Source organism: Macrobrachium rosenbergii, chromosome 1 (assembly GCF_040412425.1).
Source record: "Macrobrachium rosenbergii isolate ZJJX-2024 chromosome 1, ASM4041242v1, whole genome shotgun sequence".
NCBI lineage: Eukaryota > Metazoa > Arthropoda > Malacostraca > Decapoda > Palaemonidae > Macrobrachium > Macrobrachium rosenbergii.
The window spans coordinates 24136775-24155926 of NC_089741.1; the positions used below are offsets into that span (position 1 = coordinate 24136775).

A 19152-nucleotide genomic window follows, 5' to 3' on the forward strand; every position below is an offset into this window, starting at 1 on the left:
CCTTTCAAACCTTCTTACTGTCAATTTCCGTTTCAGCGCTGAATGACCTCATAGGTCCCAATGCTTGGCCTTTGGCCTAAATCCTATATCTGTTAGTAGTAAAAAGAAACAAGACAAGAGACATATTTACGTCCACAGACGGTAGAAGAGAAGAGTAGGAAAAAAAGAGACGAAGGCTTTAAAAGGCACTTGAATGAAATGCCATTCCAGCCTCTCTTGAACTCACGAGAACCGCCGTCCGCAAACGAAGCAAGGAACAGGAACGAACGGTATACCGTTACATCTCTTCCCTCACACCCTGAAAGGAGAAAGGTATCCCGCTCATCCTGCCGAGAGGAGATCAATGTGTTTGTGCAATTCTTCTGACAATCAATGCAACAACTCACATAATTCATTTTGTGCAAATTTTTTTTAGTGTGTTTTTGGTATGAATGTTACCAAAAATTTGACATTTTATGAATTAATGCCATGATATAATACTCATTCGTTCATAGCTTTGGGGAGTGGCGTCCTGAGGACAGCACCCAAGGTTCTTTGCAACATTCCTTCGATCCTAAACTGTATTGTTATTTGGCTTTTGTGTTATCTGTCTTGTACTCTTCCATCTGTACCCTTTAGTCTCCTCCCACCTAGCTGTTCAACTTCTTTAACTATTCCCAACTTCTATCTATCATTTATGGACTAATCCTTGGGAAAGGCCTTATGAAAATCTAGAAATATAACTCTCTGCATTACGATGACCAGTGTATATATTCTGTCAAACTTGTGGTAACACAAGAGAGGGTAAAGACGGCAAGTATCGATGTCAAGTGTTAATGTGGAGTTTCCTTGGCCGTAGACCATTCTTGTTACACACAGAATTATGTGGGTGCATATTTTTTTTCCTATAAATTGTGAAAGATGGCGTGCAAAATCCTTATAAAGGTGGACTAGGAGGATTTACGCCAGTGATGTTCAAATGATAATCGAGATCAAACTCGTCGTGAATTTTACAGAAGCTTACGCTGTCGGGGGGCGGGGGAGAGAGAGAGAGAGAGAGAGAGAGAGAGAGAGAGAGAGAGAGAGAGAGAGAGAGAGAGATCAACTTAATGTTTTACGATAAAACTCGTCGAGAGTTTTACGAAGCTTACACAGTCAGGGGAGAGAGAGAGAGAGAGAGAGAGAGAGAGAGAGAGAGAGAGAGAGAGAGAGAGATCAATTTAATGCTTTGGTATAAAACTAGTTGTGAATTTTACGAAGCTTACGCAGTCACGAGAGAGAGAGAGAGAGAGAGAGAGAGAGAGAGAGAGAGAGAGAGAGAGAGAGAGAGAGATTTAATGTTTTTCGATAAAACTCGTCAAGAGTTTTGCGAAGCTTACGCAGAGAGAGAGAGAGAGAGAGAGAGAGAGAGAGAGAGAGAGAGAGAGAGAGACAGAGAGAGAGAGAGAGAGAGAGAGAAAGAGAGAGAGAGGGAGAGAGATCAATTTAATGTTTTTCGATAAAACTCGTCAAGAGTTTTGCGAAGCTTACGCAGAGAGAGAGAGAGAGAGAGAGAGAGAGAGAGAGAGAGAGAGAGAGAGAGAGAGAGATCAATTTAATGTTTTTCGATAAAACTCGTCGCGAAGAGAGAGAGAGAGAGAGAGAGAGAGAGATCAATTTAATGTTTTGCTATAAAACTCGTCGCGAGTTTTACGAAGCTTACGCAGTCACGAGAGAGAGAGAGAGAGAGAGAGAGAGAGAGAGAGAGAGAGACCAACTTAACGTTTTACGATAAAACTCGTCGTGAGTTTTACGAAGCTTACGCAGTCAGCAGAGAGAAAGAGAGGGAGGGAGGGAGGACGCACGACTTCTACTTATAACGGCAAGTCTCTCTGTCTCTAATTCTTTGAACAACTTCAGAAAGTGAATAAGGGACGGGTGGAATGATGACTCAACAGTGCCACGCATTCCTTCACCTGTTTATTATGAGTACACGGAGGTACAGGGAGTAATTATAACACTTGAGAAGAAACATAATGAGGTTTCACCCCGCAACAACGATGTGCATCGTTACGGTAGCAAAATGTATACTAGACTGAGATAAAACTGTCATACGTAGATATTCCTACTTTTAAGTATAGGACGAAGACGAATTACAATGTATATAGGCATAAGCCTCCACAAGAACTAGTTTAGAGTAGGCTTCCTTATAAGAAAACAAGTAAAAAATGTGCCCACGAAAGTTTTCTGTACAGCGTATAATGCTGTATGAAACTTTCAGCCATGGCCCATGAAACTCAACCAATGTCCGGTGGTGGCCTCAGCCACGGTCCATGAAATTCGTAGCCGCGGCCCATGTAGCTCAGATACTGTCCAGCGGTGGCCTGTGTTGTTGGTACCTATAGCGGTGCCAGAAATACGATTATGGCTAACTTTAACCTTGAATAAAATAAAAACTACTGAGGCTAGAGGGCTGCAATTTGGCATGTTTGATGAGTGGAGGGTGGATGATCAACATACCAATTTGCAGCCTTCTAGCCTCAGTAGTTTTTAAGATCTGAGGACGGACAGAAAAAGTGCGGACAGACAGACAAATCCGGCACAATAGTTTTCTTTTGCAGAAAACTAAAAAGGCATCTATAGATATATATATACACACACACATATATATACATATATATATATATTATATATATATATATATATATATATATATATATATATATATATAAAGCTGGCGTCACAACGTCAGGGGTCATTGACGCATACTGTTTGTAGAAGTTGAAGAGTGAATTTATCTTTGCTTCGTCGTAGCAATATGTCTTCTTTTTCATAATTTGCACAGGTTTCCAAAGGACGAGACAGACTGTCCGTAAGCGAAGATAATAATAGATACTATATATATTAATCTCCATCTCCTTGTGATGCATCAAACTGAAGATATTAAAGAAACTTATCTCATGTCAAATTAAGTCATTTGTCTCAAGTCAGTGACACAACAACAAATACGTGTTTATGTTAAAAAAAAAAAAACTTCTTTTGCAGTTTTGAGTCTTCATCTTAACAGGCTTAGTTACTACCAACTATTAGAAATAAAATCAGCATTCCAGATGAAGTTGCTGATAATCATACGTAGTACTTCAATAACACTCGCATTTTTTTTTCAAATTGAGGTATTCAGCCATTACATCGGCCTAATACGTCTGTGTCTGGAAAGTTTATTTCACAGGTGCAGACTTCATCTCTCTCTCTCTCTCTCTCTCTCTCTCTCTCTCTCTCTCTCTCTCTCTCTCTCCTCGTCCCGTGGCGTATAAACATATACAAGCACTCTTTTCACCTTACTTGCGAGTGCTTGTATCTCTCTCTCTCTCTCTCTCTCTCTCTCTCTCTCTCTCTCTCTCTCTCAAATACAAGGCTAAGGAAGTAGTTCGGCTGACCAGCGACCTTGACCTTAATCTAAATAGATCCCGTTTCTTTTCTTGTCTCGTGGCTGTACAATCTTTATTCATGACAGACCTGGTAATCAATTAACAGTCAAATCTTCAAGTTATAATCCCCCTTAGCTCAAAGTAAAATCTTCAGGCACTAACTCCCCTTAGCTCAAAGAAACACTAATAAAAATATCTAATGAAACTTATTAATTAATTGCCTGGTTAATAAAAGCCAGTCAGTTATACAATCACTTCTACAGGTATTATTTCAACCAGTGTTCCACGGAGACGAGAGACGAATTCCCCTCTATTCTCGAAGATTGTCGCGTGGCGCACCCGCTGGGTCACCTCCTCTCACATGCCAAGTCAGCATCATTGATCGCTAGGTTGCTTAGTTCGGTGTCCGTTTATTTCTAAAAAGTCTACGATGCCAATTTAATTACATCTATGAAGCCGAATATTGCGTTATATGTTGGGAAAAGGAGAGGGAGACTAAGAATAAGTATCTCAGTGCCTTGAAGATATCAAATAATAATAAAATAAAATAATAGGAATGAGTTAAACTGACACACTAAAACACTGAAAGTTTGCTTATGAATGGTAGCATATAAAATATTAATTACTGAAAAAATGCAAAGGAACAATAAGCAATAAGATATAGGCTATAAGATACAGGCTACCCATTGTCTAACCGTGCATTACAAGAATTATGGAATAAATTTAAGACAATTACTAAGAGAAAATGTATACAAAGTAGACGCAAAAAGTAATTTGTTCTCAAAGAGGCCTTTGGTGTTAAGACACGGACACCTATAAGCCTTCATTCCTCCGTATTATAAATAAACCGATCATTATCTCACTAAGAGTTCCAGCTAACAGCTGTTTCTCTCTAGTCTAGAGGCTGTGACTCCAGAGGAAAAGAGAATTCCAGTTACAAGCATTTGACACAAAAAGTGAGAGTGCGAGCCTCACGCCACTTCTCCCTCCTATCCCTCCATGAGAAGACACGGACCACATCCTTTAGAAACTGTGCTCTAAAGGTCAGCCCGTGCTGAACACTTTGGTAACGTGATACCTTGCCACAGTGCTCAGTAACAGATGTCTATTATTATTATTATTATTATTATTATTATTATTATTATTATTATTATTATTATCACAAGTCAAGCTGTACCCCAAACTGGGAAAGCTGAAGGCTAGGCCTACATGCCCAATAGTTAAGGCAACGCCAGTGTAGAAAAAGTAATACAGAGGTATACAAAAAACTATAAAGACAAACAACAACAACAACAACAACAACAAAACGAATATAACAACGGAAATAAGCTATAAAGGCAAACAACGCAGAAAAACAAATAAGATAAATAGCAGAGAAACCCAAACAAGAAACAACAGCTGAAGAATGCATTTCCCGGCTATATGATTGATGCTGATGTTCTTGCGTTTAAAACTTGTACTGTAGTACTACTTCGAAATGTTATACACCATTGCTTAATTTTTCCTACATGCACCGTTGTTTTTGTTAGGGAATATTCATAATGGAATGAAATTTGGCCTAAGGCCAAGCGCTGGTACCTATGAGGTCATTCAGCGCTGAAAGGGAAATTGACAGTCGAAAGGTCTGAAAGGACTAACAGGAGGAAAACCTCAAAGCAGTTGCACTATGAAACAATTGTTAGGAGATGGCGGAAAGAAAGATGGAAGAAAGAGAATATGAAAGGAGCTACAGCAAAAGGAATGAAAGGGGTTGAAGCTAGGGGCGGTAGGGACGCTGCATAGAACCTTAAGTAATGCCTGCAGTGCACCGCATGAGTTGCACTGACGGTACTACCCCCTACGGGGTCTTTTTAGTGGATGCTTGTTTTACAAGTCAGCAACCTAACTTGTTCGATTGTTTGCTTTTCCAAATAAATGATAATTGTGATTTGAACTTTGCTTTTCTAATTATTAAATGATAATAATGGTAATTTTAACGTTTACTGCTAAAGCAGTGAGTCAGGATTCACTGGAAGAAGGAAAGAAATTCCAAATTGGAGTGGTTTATCATTTTGGGAGATGAATGAAGTTGGCCAGAGTGCAAAAAATACTGATGTTTCAGCATGGGTACTTGAAAAACCAGTTTATTTCCCTAAATAAATAAATCAATAAATGAGCAGATAACAATAAATAAACATATCATCTGGCTAAGTATATATGTAATAAAAGAAATAAATCGAATAAATAACTCGTGAATCACTCGATTGAGCACGAAACAAGTAATCTAGAAAATAAATCAACGACTCAGTGAAGTAAGTAGATAATAAACAGTAGGTAACAAAAACATTAGTTAATGAACGAATTAAGTCAACCAAATAAGTATATAAACAAAATATAATTGAATAATAACTAACGAAACAAACTGATAAATAAAGCAGCCGATTAATAAGCAGGTAACAATAAATAAGTAAATAAACAAACTGATAAATATATAACCGATGTGAAATCATACCCTGTCCCCGGGCAATGGCTGACTGCGTATGTCTGAATCAAGACTTAGTGTTCGGTTCTGATAAACACGGTTTGATTTGATTGGGCATCTTGTTGGCTGCTATAACTCTGCAATAAACGATACGACCCAGTGGTATTGAAGCTCGGGCCCTGCATTAACCGCCCTTTACAATCGCCAAGCTGGGGTATTGGGCATTGTGGTTAATCAATGATCATTAAAGGATGTCCCTAGCGGTGGAAGATTTTTTACTTACTTTCCTCTCGTCGTTTTCTATTGAATTTTTGCCTATTTCCTGAAACGTTGAGTCTTATTCGTTAGAAGCTGGTTTTCAGTAACGGAATTAGATTTACAAAATCCCTGGAATAAAAAAATTAGTACTAATAGACACGGGGCGAGTAGGTATGGGGGCGTGTTTGGGTGTCTATGCTGCAGAGGGGTGGGGGGAGGTCGCTTGTGGTTGTAGGGTAGTCCCCGGACCAAGTCCGTTAGAAAATTCTTAGTTTCACAATACAGCAAAAATCTTTTTTCCTAACCCACAGATGCTTCTGATGTAAAAGACACTTCATTCAATTTGGCATCCCCATCCAAACACTAAGCTAAAACAGAACTAAAAAAAAGTAAAACACAAAAAGAAAGAAAGAAAGAAAAAAAAGTAAAGCTTACATACCTTTATCCACTCTAGGCGATAAACATTCCTCTCTGCCTGGGCAAGAAATTAATGACCAGAGCTTCGATTCTCGTTGCGTATATTGCAACTCTCGGATTCATTAAACCACTTTTTTATGATTATTTACGGTCTAGCAACGGCGCTTTACATTACAACCTTATTTTCTATATTTTACAGACATGACAGCTTGCACTAGTACTCTTTCACGGACGTATTTCACAATTATTTAGACGTGTAGGATACGTTCGTTTAGCAAAGAGGTCGGTGGAACTTTTTCATCCGAGGTAGCCTATCTTAGCCGTAGCAACTAGTTCTAGTCCTACATGGGCCAATGGCAGGCTACTGGTATTGAGGCAGAGAGAGAGATATGGCTGGTAGTGACGCTAACGCTTCTTCTTTTTTTATGGTTTGTTCTCTACTTAAACAATTATTCCCTGATTAAAGTACTCTTGCAGTTACCTGAGATTTAAAAGTACGCTAACGGGATTGTTTTTTTTTATTTTTTATCATAGGAAAAACAGATTAATTTTCTCTACGTAAATCACTTCATCTGTTACGTAACACAGTGTTAACGATCAGCACACAATGCATCGCGATTATTTGAATTAAACAGAGTTAATGTCTATGCAATTTGTATTTCTGGTGCTTGTTTTAATGTTCAGTAAGAGAAAATATGTAACAATAGCGTTTTAGCACCACTGCGTCTGATTTCTCAAACACTTCAACATCAAGGTATACCTTGATATCTTTGCACGTAAATGATGACGCAGAGAAACACGATAGGATGTTTGTGTATCCAAGTTTCCCTCGAAAAGTCGATTCTCAGAATTTTATTCTTGAAGGATTCGCAAAAGGCACTTTTAGACTTATGACAATCACTGAGCGCAAATATCTGACTGAGCAACATTCATTTGTTAATCTCTATGAGCTTCGAATTCTTGGAGGTAGATGAAGATAAACAGTTCTCTTTTTCTTCTTGTGCGAGAAGATGCGTATAACTCTGGAGAAACAATTTTAAAAACCAATGAGAAGAAAGGGTAAACCAGCAAGTGAACAATAAAAACTCAACAAATAAAAAAGGCAACTTGATAAACCAGTTGAAATAAAAAAAGAAAATGGAATGTTGTCGAGGTAAAAAATTGTAGACTCTTCTCTATTATCTGTCAACGAACGAAGAGGCACATGCACATGCACATACACACACACACGCACACACATACACACACACTGATTAATATTAAAGGAAGCGGCCACCTGATATAATTCTCACTCAGAAGTCATGCTTATTACTGCAAAGCGCGCGCGCGCACGCACGCACGGACAGGTAGACGGCCTTTTGACGGTAATGAACTGTTAAGCACATTTCACGGAGCACCTGGCTAATAAACACATGGCTGCTGGTGCGTCTTTTGAGTGAAAACCTTTGACCATCGTACTATGAGACAAACTGAGGACTAAGGAACGTCGCTAACACGTTCAATCACACGTTCACTGCATGCGTTTTGGTTTTCTTTTTTGTTTGTTATAGAAGTCCTCAAGATTTTTTCACTGCTTAACTTTAAAATGAGCCTGTTGATAGTTGCAAAAGGCACCACTAATTGTTTTCCGGTTCCTCATGACATTTTCTTTGCAGCTATCCCCGGCAATATTTATTTTGGCCAAAGGAACCTAATGTCACGTGTCAATAGCTTCCTAGATGGTAAAATCACTGACGCAAATGCCCACAGACGCTTCTCTAGCACCCAAGCACTTCTCGCACTCCCAAGACGAGGTCAGACTAAGATTTGATACTGCTATGGTACCGCCCACTCCGAAGGAATGCTTCGTGGTGCTATGGTACAGGCTGCTGCAGCGGACACAGTCATCCCCTGCTACTACTGTACGAGTGGCAACCTGCCCCACGCACCCCTGTCACCACACTGCTTACTACTACTTGCGTTGCGCCTACCCACTCCCTGCCTCCATCGCCGTGCTGCTGAGGCTGTGGGGCTGCTGCTGTGGCTGCTGCTGTGGATGCTGCTATATCGTGGTGGTACTGCTAGTGCTACTACTACTACTATCAGAAGGAGGGGGAGGAGGAGAGTTTGGCCACGGCTGTGCTAAACATCTGCTATGAACGGAGGAGCGAATCGGTCGTTTAGGCAACTGGAACATCATCGCCTTGATCGCCTCGTATGTGCTGGAGACATTGTGGCTGGGTATGTGTTGTGTGTGTGTGTGATGAACGCGACCGAAGCTGAAGTCGAAGTTCATTAACATTTTAGTGGTTGCTACAGATGACAGTGATAACAAGGTACCTAAAAGGCCAACTCGAGACCAACAGACTATACGAGAATAGCAACAGTGTGCAAAGCACGACAATAATATCAATTGTTCGTGGTGCGTGCCACAAATCGCAATGACGACGATAAAGCCCTTACACTTATATCAGGGATAAAGAGCTCATGCAAAAACATCAGTTATTGTATACCTCGATGCATAACGTAAAAGCTGATGCAGAATTTTGCGAGGTAATGGATGTTTTGAGTGAAGAAATGACGTGAATGGTACACAAAGCATTTCAACAAATAATTAAGATTGAATATCGTATTGAAATCAAGTCTCCACATGAAGAATCTCTGCCCTGAAATATGTATGTATGTATATGTGTGTATATATATATATATATATATATATATATATATATATATATATATATATATATATATGTATATATACTTCTTGCCATGAAGATTATGGTAGAGGCTTAGTGCTGTCAGTGAACCTCAGGTGGTGTTGTGTTTGCAACATCCCTTCTGTCCCTAACTGCACCCACCTTTTAGACTTTTACCCTACCGCCATTCCCGCTTCCTTCCTTCAATCTCGCTGTCCAACCTCTCTAACTATTACTCCTTATTGCAACCGTGGGTTTTCTCCCATTTTCACCTTTAGATCCTTGTACATCATCCCTACCTTTTTATCGCTAGTCATGGATATTCAATACATCCTCGTCATGGCAGACTTTTGCACCAAACCTCTCGCTCTCCTGCACTAGCGGATCGGGGAGGGGGCGGGGCACCTGGGCACGTGTCCCCCATGAAAAAAATGGCAAAATATTGATATTGAAGATTTAGATAATAGTAACATAAATGAGAAATATAAAGATGAGGAAAAAATACAAAATCTATTATAGAAATAATAGTAAAAGTATGAGAAAAAAATAATAATAATAACAATGATCTTAAAGATATATATATATATATATATATATATATATATATATATATATGCATATACTGTATATATACACATATATATATGTATGTATTATGTTTGTGTATATATATATATATATGTGTGTGTGTGTATGTATGTATAATATGAAAATTGGTGTCCCCATGGAATTTTTCTGGATCCGCTAGTGCTCTCCTGTCTACGTAATCTAGTACCTTCATAAAAGGAAAAAAAAAAAGGAATCACTCTCAACAAATCACCAAACGATATCCATTTCTTAAATGTAAATGATACTGTGTGTAGAGGGGTCTGGCGAGCTGCTGATGAGTCTTTGGTGTAAGTAACTGAAGATGCCAATGTTGCGGGAATTGATTCAGTAGTTAAATGGTGTGAAAAAAATATGCGACGTTTCATCAGTGCCGTCCACATCTCAGCTTTATTATGTATATATATATATATATATATATATATGTGTGTGTGTGTGTGTGTGTGTATATAAATATATATATACTAACTGACCAACCCGGCATTGCCTGGGGCAACTGAATGACAACCGATAAACTCTCTCTCTATCTCTCCTCCCCAACTCTTCCTCACTCTTTCCCTCTTTCTCCTCCCTAACACCCCCTCTACTCTCTCTCTCTATCTCTCTCTCTCTCCTGTCAATTACATGGCCCAACATTTTTGACATTTTATATTTCACCCCTTCTCAACCTCTCTTCCTACTGGGGCTGAACTTGACTTACAGGCCATCGGGAGCGTCACTATTCATCTCAGCGACCTCAAAAATTATGGATTAGACACTGATTCTATTGTTTTTGGTTATTTTCACATGTCACCCCTTCCCACTCCCACCCCCTTTGTTGCCAGCGATGTCTTACCCCCCCCCCCTCTACACTATTCTTTTCCAGGTAGTAAGTCATACGTATACCATGGAGTTTATTTAGTTACTAAGTCTACAGGCAGACCCAGCCCCGTTTCAGGGAAGCCCTTCCCACCCCAACCCCCTTTGGTGCCCTTTGGTGCTAGGCCGGCCAATGAAGAATTAGAGGAATTTATTTCTGGTGATAGAAATTCATTTCTCGCTATAATGTGGTTTGGATTCCACAATAAGCTGTAAGTCCTGTTGCTAGGTAACCAATTGGTTCTTAGCCACGTAAAATAAGTCTAATCCTTCCAGCCAGCCCTAGGAGAGCTGTTAGTCAGCTCAGTGGTCTGGTTAAACTAAGATACACTTAACTTTTTCTTAGTGATGTCTTAACCCCACAGTATTCTTTTCCAGATAGTAAGTCATATGTACAGTATACCAAGTTTGGTTGAAACGGTTCAATTTGTTCCAGAGTTATGCTGGAACATACACACACAAGCATACATACATCCATTTGTATATAAATAGATAAATTATATACACAATATATATACAGACACATATATATATACTAACTGACCAACCAGGCGCTGCCTGGGAAATCTCTGATTGACAACCGATAAATTTTCTCTCTGTCTGTCTGTCTCTCTGTCTGTCTGTCTGTCTCTCTCTCTCTCTCTCTCTCTCTCTCTCTCTCTCTCTCTCTCTCTCTCCCTCCTGTTAAGATAGTTGCTTCAGTTGCATTGCGCAGCATTTTTAACGTTTTATATTTCACCACTTCTCACCCCTTCATTCCTATCAGGGGCTGAACTTGGACCTGAAGGGCATTGCGGGTGTCTCTATTCATCCCAGAGATCTCAAAAACTATGGATTAGGCACTAATTCTGTAATTTTTGACATTTTATTTTTCACCCCTTCCCAACTCTCCTATCGGGGCTGAGCTTGGAGTTAAAGGGCATCAGGAGTTTCACTGTTTATCTCAGTGACCTCAAAAACTATCGATTAGATACTAATATCTGTAGTTTTCGGTTATTTTTACACGTCACCACCTTCCCACCCCTTCCCACCCGCCTTCCTATTGGGACTGAACTTGGAATTAAGGGGCATCAAGAGTGTCACTATTCTTCTCAGCAACCTCGAAAATTATGGATTAAACACTAATGTCTGTCGCTTTCTGTAATTTTACATTTCACACCCTTCCCACAATGCCGCCCCCCATGGTGCCAGTGATGTCTTACCCCCACAGTGTTTTTTCCCAGATGGTAAGTCATATGTATAACAAGTTTGTTTAAATTGCTTAATGTGTTTCACAGAATATGTGGAACATACACATACACACACATACATACATCCACTTTTATATCTATAGATAGATAGATATACTGTAGTAACAGAAGGTAATGGGAAATACAGGAAGAGATCAGTTGTTATAAAAACAGCTTAATTAACAAATGAATAAATAAATAAATAACTTGCCTGCCTCCCAGGCCTTAAAGACTTTCCCAACTTTAATCAGTCCCAAAGTAAGGAGACTAAGTAGAGAGAAAACGCTGACAGCTAACTCATTATTGCTGTAAAGAAAAATCATTCATAGTATGTACAAGAAAGAACAAGTAAATAATGCGCCGAAGTTTCTTCAGCGCAATCGTGTTTTCTGTACAGCGTATAATCAAGGCCACCGAAAATAGATCTATCTTTCGGTGGTCTCGGTATGAGCCGCAGCCCATGAAACTTTAACTGAGGCCCGGTGGTGGTCTATCCTATATCGTTGCCAGCTGCACGATTACGGCTAACTTTAACTTTAAATGAAAATTAAAAATACTGAGGCTGGAGGGCTGCGATTTGGTATGTGTGATGATTGGAGGGTGGATGATCAGTATACCAATCTGCAGCCCTCTAGCCTTAGTAGTTTTTAAGATCTGAGGGCGGACAAAAAAAAGTACTAATAGAAAAAAGTGGGGACAGAATAAAGTGCGGACGGACAGACAAATCTGTCACAATAGTTTTCTTTTACAGAAAATTAAACTGAGACGCATACAAACGCGAGTCATTTGGGCTTTTCAAAGGAGTCGCGTTTGTATGCGTTGAAGTCAGAGGAAGATTAATATTTAGTTAAAATCGTTCTATAGGAGAACACACGTGAATTGTGTGAATCATGAAGTGCGCTGAATGTTTAGTGTTTGTGTGAATCATGAAGTGCGCTGAATGTTTTAGTGTTTGTGTGAATCATGAAACGCACTGAATGTTTAGTGTTTGTGTGAATCATGAAGTGCGCTGAATGTTTAGTGTTTGTGTGAATCATGAAGTGCACTGAATGTTTAGAGTTTTGTGAATCACGAAGTGCGCTGAATGTTTAGTGTTGTTGTGAATCATGAAGTACTCTGAATGTTTAGTGTTTGCGTGAATCATGAAGTGCGCTGAATGTTTAGTGTTTGTGTGAATCATGAAGTGCGCTGAATGTTTAGTGTTTGTGTGAATCATGAAGTGCGCTGAATGTTTAGTGTTTGCGTGAATTATGAAGTGTGCTGAATGTTTAGTGTTTGTGTGAATCATGAAGTGCGCTGAATGTTTAGTGTCTGCGTGAATCATGAAGTGCACTGAATGTTTAGTGTTTGCGTGAATTATGAAGTGCGCTGAATGTTTAGTGTCTGTGTGAATCATGAAGTCCGCTGAATGTTTAGCGTTTGCGTGAATTATGAAGTGCGCTGAATGTTTAGCGTTTGAGGGAATCATGAAGTGCGCTGAATGTTTAGTGTCTGCGTGAATCATGAAGTGCTCTGAATGTTTAGTGTTTGCGTGAATTATGAAGTGCGCTGAATGTTTAGTGTTTGTGTGAATCATGAAGTGCGCTGAATGTTTAGTGTCTGCGTGAATCATGAAGTGCGCTGAATGTTTAGAGTTTTGTGTGAATCATGAAGTGCGCTGAATGTTTAGTGTCTGCGTGAATCATGAAGTGCGCTGAATGTTTAGTGTCTGCATGAATTATGAAGTGCGCTGAATGTTTAGTGTTTGTGTGAATCATGAAACCTGCTGAATGTTTAGTGTTTGTGTGAATCATGAAGTGTGCTGAATGTTTAGTGTTTGTGTGAATCATGAAACCTGCTGAATGTTTAGTGTTTGTGTGAATCATGAAGTGCGCTGAATGTTTAGTGTTTGTGTGAATCATGAAGTGCGCTGAATGTTTAGTGTTTGTGTGAATCATGAAGTGCACTGAATGTTTAGTGTTTGTGTGAATCGTGAAACCCGCTGAATGTTTAGTGTTTGTGTGAATCATGAAACCTGCTGAATGTTTAGTGTTTGTGTGAATCATGAAGTGCACTGAATGTTTAGTGTTTGTGTGAATCGTGAAACCCGCTGAATGTTCAAACCAAAACTTGTGGAAAAGAAACAGGAAGGCCGAATCACAGAAGTAGATCAACCGATGGTTTAAGAGCGCGGTCTTGTAATCTGATTTCACTAAAAGATTTGGTTTAGCTGCATGAAATTTAAGCTGGCAAGTCAAGCAGTGGGGCATTCGTCTATATACCGCTTAAGACAGTGAAAACAGATAGCTGGAGAGGTTGGACAGCAAGATTAACAGAACCAGAAAATGAAGTAGATGAGGTACACGGATCTAATGGTGGAATTAGGAGAAAACTCCAGTGTTCCACTAAAAAGTAAAAGTTAGTGAGGTTGGACAGCAAGATTGAAGTAAGAAAGCTGCATTCGATGTAAAGTAAAAGGCTAAAAAGTCTGTGCAGCTACGGGGCTGAAGGGACCCTGGTAAAACCCTTTGGTAATGCCTACATTGCGCCACATGAGGTGCACTGACGGCACTGCCCTTTCTGTTGCCTTTTTGGAGCAGAAGGGACTTTTGCTACAATAAATCTTGAAATTAATATGTCATAATGAGATGAGAACCATTCACCCTCCTTGTGGGCCTTGCAAGCGGAGTGCCTACCTAGAGGACCGAATACACTATTGATTAGTAGATCTAGTACTGATTTTCCACCCCATCCTCCCCTTTAGGGGAATGGAACTGTGGTGAACGAGCTAAAGCTTTTCACTATTCATGGTGCAACTTTTGACTCACATTTTACGCTTGAGAAACATCTAGTGAAAGTGTCAGCAAATGCTGCACGAAAGTTAGGTACAGTACGTAAGGCCTCATACATTCATGACAGTGATAAAATCATTGCAACCTATTTTAGGTCATTTGTCCTTCCTGTACTAGAATACTGTTCTTCGGTGTGGATGTCTGCTTCTGCCAGAGATTTATCCCTTTTTGACAGGGTGGTAAGTTTCTGTTCCCTAACATTAGTAGTTACGACTTGGGCCATCGACAGATGGTCTCTTGCTTATCGGTTTTTCATAAGTTGTATTTTAACAAAGATCTATCGCATTCACAATTGATCCCTGAGCCTTTTTTTTCGTGCCCAGAGCAACCAGATTCTCAAAACGATACCACCAGTTTGCAGTAAATATGCCTCCCTGTCGAATTCTTAGCTCCAGAAGTCTTTTATCCATAACATTGTTGGACTGTGGAACAGCCTCCCTGAAGATAATGTGCAACTGGAACCTCAAAAGTTCAACCAGAGATGCAATATATTACTACCCTAAAGCAATTCTCCTTGCATTTTATAATTTTATTACATTTTATTTATTTATTTATTTATTAGTATGTCGATCCATTTTTTCTTTTCTAGTAACTAATCTCTTCTTTCTATATTTCCTGTTACCTCTGCTTCTTCTTCCAAATGAACACCATATTCTTTGGAAGCAGAATTTCAAGTCATTGGCTCCTGTATGGATAGAGTTCTTCTGAATAATAATAATAATAATAATAATAATAATAATAATAATAATAATAATAATAATAATAATAATAATAATAATAAGTGGTGCGAACACCTACCTGAGGGAGTGATAGAAAACGATCAGGCAAAGATCCTCTGGGACTATGGTATCAGAACAGAAAGCGTGATACGTGCCAATAGACCAGACGTGACGTTGATCGACAAAATCAAGAAGAGAGTATCACTCACTGATGGCGCAAACCATGGGACACCAGAGCAGATGAGAAAGAAAGAGAAAAAATTGATATGTATCAAGACCTGAAAATCGAAATAAGGATATGGGATATGCCAGTGGAAACTGTACCCACAGGAGCGCTAGGCACGATCCCAAGATCCCTGAAAAGGAATCTGGAAAAACTAGATGCCGGAGTAGCTCCAGGACTCATGCGGAAGAGTGTGCTACTAGAAACAGCTCACATAGTGAGAAAAGTGATGGACTCCTAAGGAGGCAGGATGTTACCCGGAACCCCCCAACACTATAAAAACCACCCAGTGGAATGGGATGACTGTGATAGACCAAATATATATATATATATATATATATATATATATATATATATATATATATATATATATATATATATATATAATAATAAAATAGAATAAAAATAAATAAATAAATAATAAATAGATAAATAAACAAACAAATAAATAATAATACAAATTCTGCTCTTCTTCTTTAAGTTGACATTTAAGTTAAGACCCCTTCAAGCTTAACATAGGTTCTCTTTGTGACAACACATGGAAGGAACATTGCGTGACCTACATGTTTCTTTCCCTGTATTGAGCCTTAGATACAGCTGGTCTTGATGAAGGGATTACGATCCCAACTATGAAATCTATTGTAAACATTCGTGATGGGTTTTCAAAGTCAAGGTCCTTTAACTGTAGGCTGAAGATTCCCCTTACGTGAATTCTGGTCTCCTTATTGCAGATCAGCATCAGAAAATGACCAGTTATTTAGCTAACAGGTTTAGCGGACATATGCTGTCAACAATTGACGTAAACACCATCACACTTCTCGTCAGATATAGACCTTCACACTTCTGTAAACTGGAACATTAAACGCCGAGAAAAAGAGAATCTTTGCCTTTGCCTTTTTGGTCTTCTGTAAAAGAAAACTATTGACTGTCTGTCCGTCCGCACTTTTTCCATCCGCACTTTTTCTGTCCGTCGTCAGATCTTAAAAACTACTGAGGCTAGAGGGCTGCAAATTGGTATGGTGATCATCCACCCTCCAATCATCAAACATACCAAATTGCAGCCCTCTAGCCTCAGTGGTTTTTATTTTTATTTAAGGTTAAAGTTAGCCATAATCGTGCTTCTGGCAACGCTATAGGACCACCACCGGCCCGTGGCTGAGTTTCATAGGGAGAGGCTCATACAGCATTATAAGCTGTACAAAAAACTCGATTGCGCAGAAAAAACTTCGGCTCATCTTTTACTTGTTATAATATAATCCAGATCGTTAGGACATGGGAATTTGAAAGTAGATGTAAATTGAATTAGCTTTTGGTTTTTTGTAAATATCACCCTGTAAAAGCTCAAACATGCACACCCTTTGACCAAGTCACTTATCGTTAGTACTAAGTCTTGCCCGCTTTGGACCATGAGACTATTATCCCTCTTGAAGCTTCACCATGCTCATAAAACAGTGTTCTGATCACTACCTGCAGACCTCTGCCCAATGAGCACCGCATAAGTGTAGAACTTGCACCTTTTGTCAAGTAAATTTTAGATTCACAACTCGTTCTTTTTAGTTGCTCACAGACCCCTACATGATCTGTTGGAAATTTTAGTCAGGAAGATTAACCCACCCTACTTTCAGTCACTCAGCCCACTATAGCTTTTTGGCTTCCATGTAATCCACTGTCACTCGCAACGCACCCTTTCTTATCAATCTTGTTTTGTTCCACCTCAACCCGTTCTTGAAAAATTTTTTTTTGCCAAGCACATGTTTACACTCCAGGACGTGTTTGAGATCAGCGGTTGTTCTGTTGCTTCTACTAATTCGTTGCTATTAAATTTTCTCCCAGACCCACACTTTTTCTATCCGCACTTTTTCTGTCCGTACTGTATTTTTCACTGCAAGCAGCCTCTGTTCTAGCCACTTAGTGAAACAAATCCCACATCCATATATGAATATAGGCCTATATATTACTATATATTACTATATATAGTTCATCATCATCATCATCCTTTTAGAATAAGCCAGCCTCGTGCTGGCAAGGGCTGTTGCTCTAGGGCAGCCCGTAACTGACGATAAAAAACCAGTGAAATTGAAAAAAGCAAAGAACAAAAATTAAGTATACCTTAGTTTTACCAGACCACTGAGCTGATTAACAGCTCTCCTAGGGCTGGCCCGAAGAATTAGACTTAATTTACGTGGCTAAGAACCAATTGGTTACTTAGCAACGGGACCTACAGCTTATTGTGGAATCCCAACCACATTATAGCGAGAAATGAATTCCTATCACCAGAAATAAATTCCTCTGACTCTTCATCAGCCGGCCGGGGATTCGAACTCTGGCCCAGCGAGTGCCAGTCCGCAGCTCTACCGACTCACCCTACGAAGAGATCAAGCAGAGAACAACACAACAACAAGGGTTAATTTAGACGGGTGTCAGAGTTAACTAGATTAGGTACCATTCAGCACTCTACAAGTGCCAAAAGGGTAGAAAAGGACAGGCAGGGTTGCAACTCCTTTAAACAAGTGAAAAATGCGCCGAAGTGTCTTCGACGCAATCGAGTTTTCTGTACAGTCGCTACAGCTTACAGTCAAGGCCACCGAAAATAGATCTATCTTTCGGTGGTCTCGGTATAATGCTGTGTAAACCGCTTCCCAAGAAACTTTAACCAATCCCGGTGGTGGCCTATCCTATATCGTTGCCAGAAACGCGATTATGGTTAACATTAACCTTAAAGAAAATAAAAACTACTGAGGCTAGAGGGCTGCAATTTGGTACGTTTGATGATTGGAGGGTGGATGATCAAAATACCAATTTGCAGACCTCTAGCCTCAGTAGTTTTTAAGATCTGAGAACGGACAGAAAAGTGCGGACAGAAAAAGTGCGGACGGACAGACAAATCCGGCACATATTTTCTTTTACAGAAAACTGAAACCAGCTGGTACCCACCCATGAGAGGGAAGCTTCATAGCAGCGAGTCCCAGTAAGCAGCAGGAACTGGGAGGGACAAAGAATAGAACACACGATTTCCTTAAACAGTTTTCGGTTCAAGTGCCCACGAGGGAGCGACACAGTCGATTTCAGTCTAAAGGAAGAGGAGACTGAGAGGGAAAATGAATGGTTCAAGCATTAGAAAAAAAGAGGTTACAAAAAATAAGTGAATATAATTAGGAATGAAAAGATAAGAGAACAATAAATAAATGAATAAATAAATAAATTACCATAGACATAAAATCTAATTCAAAATAAGAAATAGAACAATAACAACAACAACAACAACAACAATAATAATAATAATAATAATAATAATAATAATAATAATAATAATAATAATAATAATAATAATAAAAAGAAAAGTTAAATTGTTAAACTTGAACAAAATAAATTACTGGAAGTTGATTGCAGTACCTCCTACACCATCCAGATATTTAAGTCTCTTAACTCATTCCCGGATATCAACACGTTTTCTAAATATTTAAAATCATCCGTTTATTCGATATCTCC

The 19152-nt window shown here is 39.3% G+C and overlaps 1 protein-coding gene across 1 annotated transcript in view; it reads right to left on the bottom strand.

The window, feature by feature from the left end:
• Nucleotides 1–7351, bottom strand: part of LOC136842054 (ankyrin repeat and BTB/POZ domain-containing protein 2) — a 503426-nt gene extending 496075 nt beyond the window's left edge. Inside the window, exon 1 of the mRNA XM_067109545.1 lies at nucleotides 6545–7351. The gene's annotated coding sequence lies outside the window, so the exon portion shown is untranslated. The remainder of the gene's footprint in view (nucleotides 1–6544) is intronic.
• Between the last annotated feature and the right edge of the window lie 11801 nt (nucleotides 7352–19152).